Below are 9,995 nucleotides of genomic sequence, written 5' to 3'. Positions count from 1 at the left end.
TGAGACCCAAAATTGCAGAAAAACTGAGACATCAAAGTCGCAGAGCTAGCCCTATTATTGAGAGCAAACTTTGCCAATGGCAAAAACAAAACCCAGTCATCCTCATCCACAGATAAAAAGCACCTCAAATAGGTTTCCAAGGTTTGGTTTGCTCTCTGTCTGACCGTTGGTGTGAGGATGAAATGCAGAAGAAAAAGACAGCCCGATTCCTAATTTAGAACACAATGCTCTCCAAAATTTGGACACAAAGTGAACTCCTCTGTCTGACACAATATTCTCAGGAATACCATGTAAACAAACAACCTGTTTAAAAAACAAGGGCACCAACTCTGATGAAGACATCAACTTAGACAATGGTACCAAATGGACCATCTTAGAAAATCTATCACAAATAACCCAAATAACCGTCATCCTCTGAGAGACAGAAAGATCCGAAATAAAATCCATAGCGATATGAGTCCAAGGTCTCTTAGGTACAGGCAATGACAACCCACTAGAACATGAACAACAAGGCTTGGATCCAGAATAAACCCCACAAGATTACACAAATCTCCTGACATCCCAAGATGAAGAAGGCCACCAATAAAACCTACTCACTAGATCCCTAGTACCAAAAATCCCAGGATGACCAGCCAACACGGAACAATGAATCTCAGACCTAACTCTACACCTCTATTGATCAGGAACATACAGTTTCCCCAAAGGAAATCTCTCAGGTTTGTCCCCCTTAAATCTCTCAAGTGCTAACATCAAAATGGGCGAAATGGCAGAGAGGACCACACCTTCATTCAGGATGGTAGATGGCTCAGCAACATCAAGAGAATCAGCAAAGAAACTTCTAGAGAGGGTATCTGCTTTAATGTTCTTGGTGACCGGAAGAAAAGAGACGTCAAAATCGAGACGCGTAAAAAATAGAGCACACCTGGCCTGCCTAGGATTCTGTATCTTGGCAGATTCAAGGTAGGTCAGATTTTTATGATCAGTGAGCACCAGAATTTGATGTCTAGCCCCCTCCAACCAATGTCTGCATTTCTCTAAAGCCCACTTCATAGCCAATAATTCCCGATTACCCACATCATAGTTTCGTTCAGATGGAGAAAAATTCAGAGAGAAGAAGGCACAAGGCTTCAGTTTGGAAGTAATAGGATCTCTTTGAGATAAAACAGCTCCTGCTCCAATCTCTGAGGCATCTACAGTCCCTGACAGAATTTCTGTCGCTTATCCATGTTATGTAAATAACCTGACTTTAAATTCATCCATTGGTCTCACAAATTACTCTTTTGAAAGATGAATCCCTCCAAAATTTGGTTTAGGTTATGAAAATAAATCAGATTTTAGCAAGACAAAAGTTTTGTCGCCTTGTCATATTATGCACCCAATCTTAGTTTACATCCTCACCTGTGCTCACTAAATGATCGGTTAATAAGTGGGCGTGTATAAAAAGAAACCCAGCACTCCAGACCGTCAGTTGAACTGCAACTTGACCTCTGACAACATGACAAAAATCCACCCTTCGACCAAAGCCTTAATTATCAAGAAGCTGAAGAACAGATCAACTGCAGAGGTAGCTGGCACCTTTAATGTGACTCAGCATCAAGTACAAAAAATTCAAAAAAGATTCAAAGAGACTGGAGATGTTTTTGACAAGCCCAGGTCTGGCAGACACCTCAAGACAACTGCTCAGGAGGAACGTTTGTTGGTTAGAAAATCCAAAGCCAGCCTCTCTTGCACTGTAGCAGAGCTCCAAATGGCCTGGTCACCTCAAGTCCCTTTGTCAACTAGAATGGTTTGTAGGATTCTGTCTTTAAATGGCCTCCATGGTCGATTTAGTGCCCAGAAGCCAGCACTAACAAAAGGCAATTAAAAAAACGTGTGGCATTTGCTAAGTCCCACAGCCTGCTAATCAGATGGACGGTGGAAAAATGGCAGAAGGTGAATTTCTCTGAAGAATCTTCAGTTGAATTACACCACAGCCGCCGCAAACACTGCAGGTCTCCTACTACTGGAGCCTGTATGGATCCAAAATACACCCAGAAAAAAGTTACGTTTGGCAGTGGAAAGATTATGGTCTGGAGTTACATTCAGTATGGGGGTGTGCGAAACATTTGCAAGCTGGAAGGCAATATCAATAGTCTAAAATATCAAGAAGTATTAGCTACCTCTTACATTCCCAATCATAAAAGGGGTCAACTTCTGCAGCAGGATGGTGCTCCATCTCGTACATCCGTCTCTACAACAAAGTTCCTCCTGGTAAAGAAGATCAAGGTGCTAAAGGACTGGTCAGCCCAGTCACCATACATGAACATCATTGAGCATGTTTGGGGTAAGATGAAAGAGGAAGCTTGGAAGACAAAACCAAAGAATCCAGATAAACTTTAGGAGGCATATAAGACTGCATTCTTTTTTATTCCTTATGACTTCATTAATAAATTGTATGAATCATTTTAGAACCGCATGGATGCAGTTCTTCAAGCTCATGGAAGTCACACAAAATATTAATTATGGTTCTAATAGCACCACAACTTCACTCACTAATATTATGCAACATATCTTTGTATTAGAAGTTAATTATTTGTTTGAATTTCATATTACTTTCTGTAGCCGGCAAAAGTTTTGTTTTGCCAAAATCTGACCTTTCTGTGTTCATTAAATTATCAAAATTTCAGCTTTGCAGCAACTTTATTTTCATAACCTAAACCAAATTTGGTAGGGTTTCAGCTTTTAAAAGAGTAATTTATGAAACCAATGGATGAATTTAAAGTCAGGTTATAAGCTTTTATTTACATAATATGGATAAGCAATAGAACTTCTGTCAGGGACTGTATCTACACTTGAAACGGAAGAGAAACATCAGGTTGCTGCAGGACTGGGGCAGAAGTCAACCTGTTTTTAAGCTCCTGGAAGGCCATAATGGCCTCTGGGGTCCAATTCTCAACATTAGCTCCATCAAAGGTTTAACAATACTAGAGAAATTGCCTATAAATTTACGGTAGAAATTTGCAAAACCTAAAAATTTCTGAAGGGATTGCAAAGACGTAGGCTGAACCCAGTCATAAATGGCCTTAACCTTACCAGAACCATTTCAATAGAAGACGGGGACAAAATAAAGCTCAAAAAGGAATTTTTTTGTACGCCAAAGAGACATTTTGACCCCTTAACGTACAATGCATTGTTCTTAAGAACTTGAAAAGCAGTCCAAACTTACTCAACATGAGAGTCCTAATCATCAGAAAAAAAATCAAAATATCATCCAAATAGATGATCAAAAATTTACCAATTAGTTCCCGGAAAATATCATTCATAAATGACTGGAAGACGGAGGTGGCATTAGTGAGCCCAAAAGGCTTCACTAGGTACTCAAAATACTCCTCAGGGATATTAAAAGACATCTTCCATTCATCGCAATCCTTAATTCGAATGAGATTGAACGCCTCCTTAAGATCAAGTTTTGTAAACCATTTAGCACCTTTAACTCTGGAAAACAGATCCGACATCAAGGGCAAAGGATACTGATATTTAACAGTGATTTTATTAAGGAGGTGATAGTCAATACAAGGTCTCAAGGACCCATACTTCTTGAACTAAAAAAATAAAACAGCACCCAGGGGTGAAGATGATGGTCTAATATGACCTTTTTCCAATGACTCCTTAATATAAGTTCGCATAGCATCATGTTCGGGCACAGAAAAATTGAGAATCTGTCCCTTAGGAAATTTGCAACCTGGCACTAAGTCAATGGCACAATCATACTACGTATGGGGAGGCAAGGAATCCCATCCAGTCTCATTAAACACATCAAGGAAGTACGACAAATATTCAGGTACATCATGTGTCTGAGCAGAAATAGACAACACAGAAAGGTCATTATGCACACATTGACAACCCCAACTAACCACAGACAAGGATCTCCAATCTAGAACTGGATTATGGGTCTGCAGCCAAGGAAAGCACAGTACCAAAATATCATGCAAGTTGTGTAGTACCAAAAATTTACAATTTTCCTGAGGAGCTGCTGCAACTCTCATAGTCACCTGTGTCCAAAATTGGGGTGTATTCTCAGCTAAAGGAGTAGCATCAATGCCCCTTAAAGGAATAGGAGTCTGCAAGGTACCATGGAAAAGTGACAACTTTTAGCAAACCCAAAATCCATTAAGTTCAAGGTGGCCTCTGAATCAAGTAAAGCCATAGCAGAAAACGAGGATAGCAAGCAAATTAAAGAGACTGACAAAAGAAATTTAGGTTGCACAGTACCCACAGTAAATGAATAAGCACATCTCTTTTCTCGTTTAGGGTAGACAGAGATAGTAGGAAGCGTCTCCACAATAGAAACACAACTTGTTTCTTCATCTAAAACCCTGCACTCAGTATTAGAGAGAACCCTATCACACTGCATAGGCTCCGAAGACTGTTCTGCAAGCAATACATCACCACTAGTGATGAGCGAGCATGCTTGTTACTACTCGGTACTCGCACGAGTATCACTGTACTCGGTCTACTCGGCGGGGACCGAGTAATCTTGCGATACTCGTGCTGTACTCGTGGTCTTCATTTCTGCAGGTTGGCGCTCTTTTGAGAGCCAGCCCTCATGCAGGGATTGGCTGGCAGACCACTGCAATGCCACAGCCCTGTTAGTTGTGGAATTGCAGTGATTGGCCGGCCTGCACAGCGTGACCGAGCCTTTATACCGGCCGGCGCGCTGTGCTCTGCTCACAGCTATCCAGACAGTCAGTGCAGGGAGAGTGTCGCTGATTCAGGGAAAGCTTTGCGGCCCTTTATAGCTTTTTCAGTTGCAGGGCTGCAAACAGTGTGACCAAAAGTCCTTCTCAGGACTATTCTAGTTGTATACAGGCAGGCAGGGTATAGCCAGGTCGGAGTACAGTAGCAGAGTCCTTCTCAGGACTATTGTTGCTATATACAGGCAGGGTATAGCCAGGTCTGAATACAGGCTAGTGACCAGAAGAGTCCTTGTCAGGACTATTGTACCAGTATACAGGCAGGCAGGCAGGCAGGCAGGGTATATATAGCCATTCCTAGTGGTGACCGTATACCAGCCTTCATCATATCTGGGGCTGGTGTATACAGTCTAAAACAGTCCAGATAGTGTCTGACTTGTCTGTAATTGTCGCTCCCCAAAAAAACCTGTTAGGTTCTTAGTGCGTCCGTGCTTGGTTTTTAAAACCGCACGTGTGTGCCTGTCGGTGGCAGCGTACAGGTGCACTTGTGTGCAATTTCCACAAACTTTGATATAACGCACAAGTAGTGAATACACGTCAGCACAGCATTGCAAAATGCGCAAGGGCATTGGCAAGGAACAAGGAAGTGGACGTGATGGTGGTGCAGGCAGAGGCCGAGGTCATGGGCAAGCTCTAATTTCGCCACAACAAAGGGCCACATCTAGTCGCTCGCACGTCCTGTCCCAAATTCTTGGGGACCGCAGCAGTACACCGCTCTTGAACCAAGACCAGTGTCAACAGGTTGTTAGTTGGATAGCAGATAATGCTTCCAGTCAGATTGGCACCACCACAAACACTCTGTCTTCCACACGGTCAAGTGTCAGTAGCCGTGATACTGCACCGCACATTTCTGAACCTGATCCTCCTTCCTACCACCAGGCTGAGTACTCGGAAGAGCTGTTCACGTTTCCATTCACACATTCTGGCCTCTCGCCAGCTCATATTGAAGTGGGTCATGAGGAAATCGTCTGTACAGATGGCCAAATATTTGAGCAGCCACGTTCTCACGAAGTTGGCAACGTGTCTCAACAAGTGGTGGACGATGATAAGACACAATTGTCAGGAAGTCAGGAGGAGGAGTAGGGTGCGGAAGAGGAAGACGACGTGGTGGATGATCCAGTAACTGACCCAACCTGGCAGGAGGATATGCAGAGCGAGGACAGCAGTGCACAGGGGGAGGGAGGCGTAGCATCACAACAGGCAGTAAGAAGCAGGGTGGTGGCCCCAGGCAGAAGTCAGGCAACCGTTCCCCGGAACAACACGACGACACAAGGTGCCTGTACAAATGTTAGGTCTTCCCGAGTCTGGCAGTTTTTTAAGTTGGCTCCAGATGATTCTAAAGAGGCCATTTGCAACACCTGCCGTGCCAGCATCAGCAGGGGTACCAAAACTAGCAGCCTGACCACCACCAGCATGATCAGGCACGTCAGCCAAGCACACGACTTTGTGGGAAGTACAACAGAGTCGAGGAGCAGTGCTTGCTGATGTCACTGCTACGTCTTCGCTGGTTGTGCATGCGAGCCAATCCCCTGTCCATGCTGCCTGTGAACAAGCCTCCTCCACTCCTGCACCTGCAGTTGCCTACGCAGAAAGAACACCATCATCAAGCACGTCCTTGTCCCAGCGCAGCGTTCAGTTATCCATTCAGCAAACCTTTGAACGCAGGCGCAAATACACTGCCAACACCCCACATGCCACAGTTCTAAATGCTAACATTTCGCGACTGCTTGCGCTGGAAATGTTGCCTTTTAGGCTGGTGGAGACAGAAGCATTCCGCGACCTGATGGCGGCAGCTGTCCCACGTTACTCGGTCCCCAGCCGCCACTATTTCTCCCGGTGTGCCGTCCCCGCGTTGCATAACCACGTGTCACAAAACATCACACGTGCCCTGAACAACGCTGTTTCACCCAAGGTCCACCTAACCACAGACACGTGGACAAGTGCTTGTGGGCAAGGCTGCTACATCTCGTTGACGGCACACTGGGTTAATATTGTGGAAGCTGGGACCCAGTCTGAGCAAGGGACGGAACACGTCCTTCCCACACCAAGGTTTGCAGGCCCTACCTCAGTCAGTGTTTCACCCACACTCTACAGCTCAGGAATGTCATGCTCTTCAGCCTCCTCCTCCTCCTGCGCATCCTCATCCACTGTACCCTCCACACCAGTCCCAAGCTGGAAGCACTGCAGCACTGCCTCGGCGAAGCGGCAACAGGCTGTGCTGAAGCTAATCTGCATCGGTGACAAACCCCACAATGCAGAAGAGGTGTGGACAGCTCTGAAACAGCAGGCAGATCACTGGCTCACACCTCTGAACCTAAAGCCAGGAAAGGTCGTGTGTGACAATGGCCGGAACCTGGTGGCGGCTTTGAGGCGAGGCCAGCTGACACATGTTCCATGCGTGGCCCATGTGCTCAACCTCGTGGTTCAGCGGTTTATAAAGTCATACCCAGAGCTGTCTGATCTGCTGGTAAAAGTTCGCCGCCTGTCTGCACATTTTCGAAAGTCACCTACTGCTTCAGCCGGCCTTGCCGGCTTTCAGCGCCGTTTGCATCTTCCGGCTCACAGACTGGTGTGTGATGTCCCCACGCGTTGGAATTCAACTCTGCACATGTTGGTCAGGATATGTGAGCAGAAGAGGGCAGTTGTTGAGTACCTGCATCACCTAAGCCGTCGGGAAATGGGTCAAACTCCACACATAACACCTGAGGAGTGGAGATGGATGTCAGACCTATGTACCATCCTCCAAAACTTTGAGGACTCCACCAAGATGGTGAGTGGTGATGACGCCATTATTAGCGTCACCATACCGCTACTCTGCCTTCTAAAACGGTCTCTGCTGAAAAACAAACATGATGCATTGCAGGCGGAGCGCGATGAGTTGCAGCAAGAAACAGTAGTGGGTGTGGGTGATAACACACAGCCCAGCCTCGTCTCATCACAACGTGCAGTGGAGGACTATGACGAGGAGGAGGATGAAGACATGGAGCAACTCTCCGGCCAAATTGAGGATATGACATGCACACCAGTCATATCCTCGGTTCAGCGTGGCTGGCCAGAGGACAGGGTAGATGAGGAGGAGGAGGAGGAGGAGGAGGAGGACAGCATGTTCAGTCATCTTGTTGGTCAGGCTACTGAAGTCCTGGCTGTTAAGAGTCTGGCGCACATGGCTGACTTTATGGTAAGCTGCCTGTCTCGTGACCCTCGCGTTAAGAACATCTTGGCCGACAATCATTACTGGTTGGTAACACTGTTAGACCCACGCTACAAGGAGAACTTTTTGTCTCTTATTCCCGTGGAGGAGAGGTCAACCAAAATGCAGCAGTTCCGGAAGGCCATAGTCACGGAAGTGGGCAAAGCATTCCCCTCACAAAACGCTAGCGGCATAGGTCAGGAATCAGTGGACAACCGAGGCGTACAGCCGAGAGAGGCACAAGTCCAATCCGCCAGAGGTAGGGGAACAGTCTTTAGGATGTGGGACAGTTTTCTCAGCCCCTCACGTACCACAGCCCCTGAGGTGCGGGGTAGTGCCACAAGAAATCCTAAGTTTGCCCAGATGCTGAAGGAGTACCTTGCAGATCGAACAACTGTACTCCGACATTCTTCTGTGCCTTACAATTATTGGGTATCCAAGCTGGACACGTGGCATGATTTGGCTCCCTACGCCTTGGAAGTCCTGGCCTGCCCTGCCGCTAGCGTTTTGTCAGAGCGTGTTTTTAGTGCCGCAGGTGGAATCATTACAGATAAACGCACCCGCCTGTCAACTGAAAATGCTGACAGGCTGACTCTGATCAAGATGAACAAGGGTTGGATTGGGCCAGACTTCACCACACCACCAGCAAATGAGAGCGGAATTTAAAGTTTGCCATGTACCTCCACTCACCCATGGGTACACACTTCTGGACTTTGGATAATCGCTGGACTGCTCCTCCTTCTCCTCATGCGCCACCATGATGACCGTTACAAATTGCAATACTTAGGCCTTTGTTTCAGGTATACCCCCAGTGGTAAATTTTTTCGCCCATTCTTTGCAGAATGGACATTACAACGACAGGAGACCCGCTCCTTTGCAATGGGAACAATGTTTTGAGGCCCTCATGCACGTCTCTACCCAGGGACAACGTGGAGCCTCCCAATTTTTGGCTGCCCTGCCTAAGGGCTATACTATAATACACCCACTTCCTGACAATGGACACTTAATGTTTTGAGGCCCTCATGCACGTCTCTATCAAGGGACAACGTGGAGCCTCCCAATTTTTGGCTGCCCTGCCAAAGGGCTATACTATAATACACCCACTTCCTTACAATGGGCACTTCAAGTTTACAGGCCCTCATGCACGTCTCTACCCAGGGACAACGTGGAGCCTCCCAATTTTTGGCTGCCCTGCCTAAGGGCTATACTATAATACACCCACTTCCTGACAATGGACACTTAATGTTTTGAGGCCCTCATGCACGTCTCTATCCAGGGACAACGTGGAGCCTCCCAATTTTTGGCTGCCCTGCCAAAGGGCTATACTATAATACACCCACTTCCTTACAATGGGCACTTCAAGTTTACAGGCCCTCATGCACGTCTCTACCCAGGGACAACGTGGAGCCTCCCAATTTTTGGCTGCCCTGCCAAAGGGCTATACTATAATACACCCACTTCCTTACAATGGGCACTTCAAGTTTACAGGCCCTCATGCACGTCTCTACCCAGGGACAACGTGGAGCCTCCCAATTTTTGGCTGCCCTGCCAAAGGGCTATACTATAATACACCCACTTCCTTACAATGGGCAATTCAAGTTTACAGGCCCTCATGCACGTCTCTATCCAGGGACAATGTGGAGCCTCTCAATTTTTGGCTGCCCTGCCAAAGGGCTATACTACAATAGACCCACTTCCTTACAATGGGCACTTCAAGTTTACAGGCCCTCATGCACGTCTCTACCCAGGGACAACGTGGAGCCTCCCAATTTTTGGCTGCCCTGCCAAAGGGCAATACTATAATACACCCACTTCCTTACAATGGGCACTTCAAGTTTACAGGCCCTCATGCACGTCTCTACCCAGGGACAACGTGGAGCCTCCCAATTTTTGGCTGCCCTGCCAAAGGGCTATTCTACAATAGACCCACTTCCTTACAATGGGCACTTCAAGTTTACAGGCCCTCATGCACGTCTCTACCCAGGGACAACGTGGAGCCTCCCAATTTTTGGCTGCCCTGCCAAAGGGCTATACTATAATACACCCACTTCCTTACAATGGGCACTTCAAGT

Source organism: Anomaloglossus baeobatrachus, chromosome 7 (assembly GCF_048569485.1).
Source record: "Anomaloglossus baeobatrachus isolate aAnoBae1 chromosome 7, aAnoBae1.hap1, whole genome shotgun sequence".
Lineage (NCBI taxonomy): Eukaryota > Metazoa > Chordata > Amphibia > Anura > Aromobatidae > Anomaloglossus > Anomaloglossus baeobatrachus.
This window is presented reverse-complemented; position numbering follows the sequence as displayed.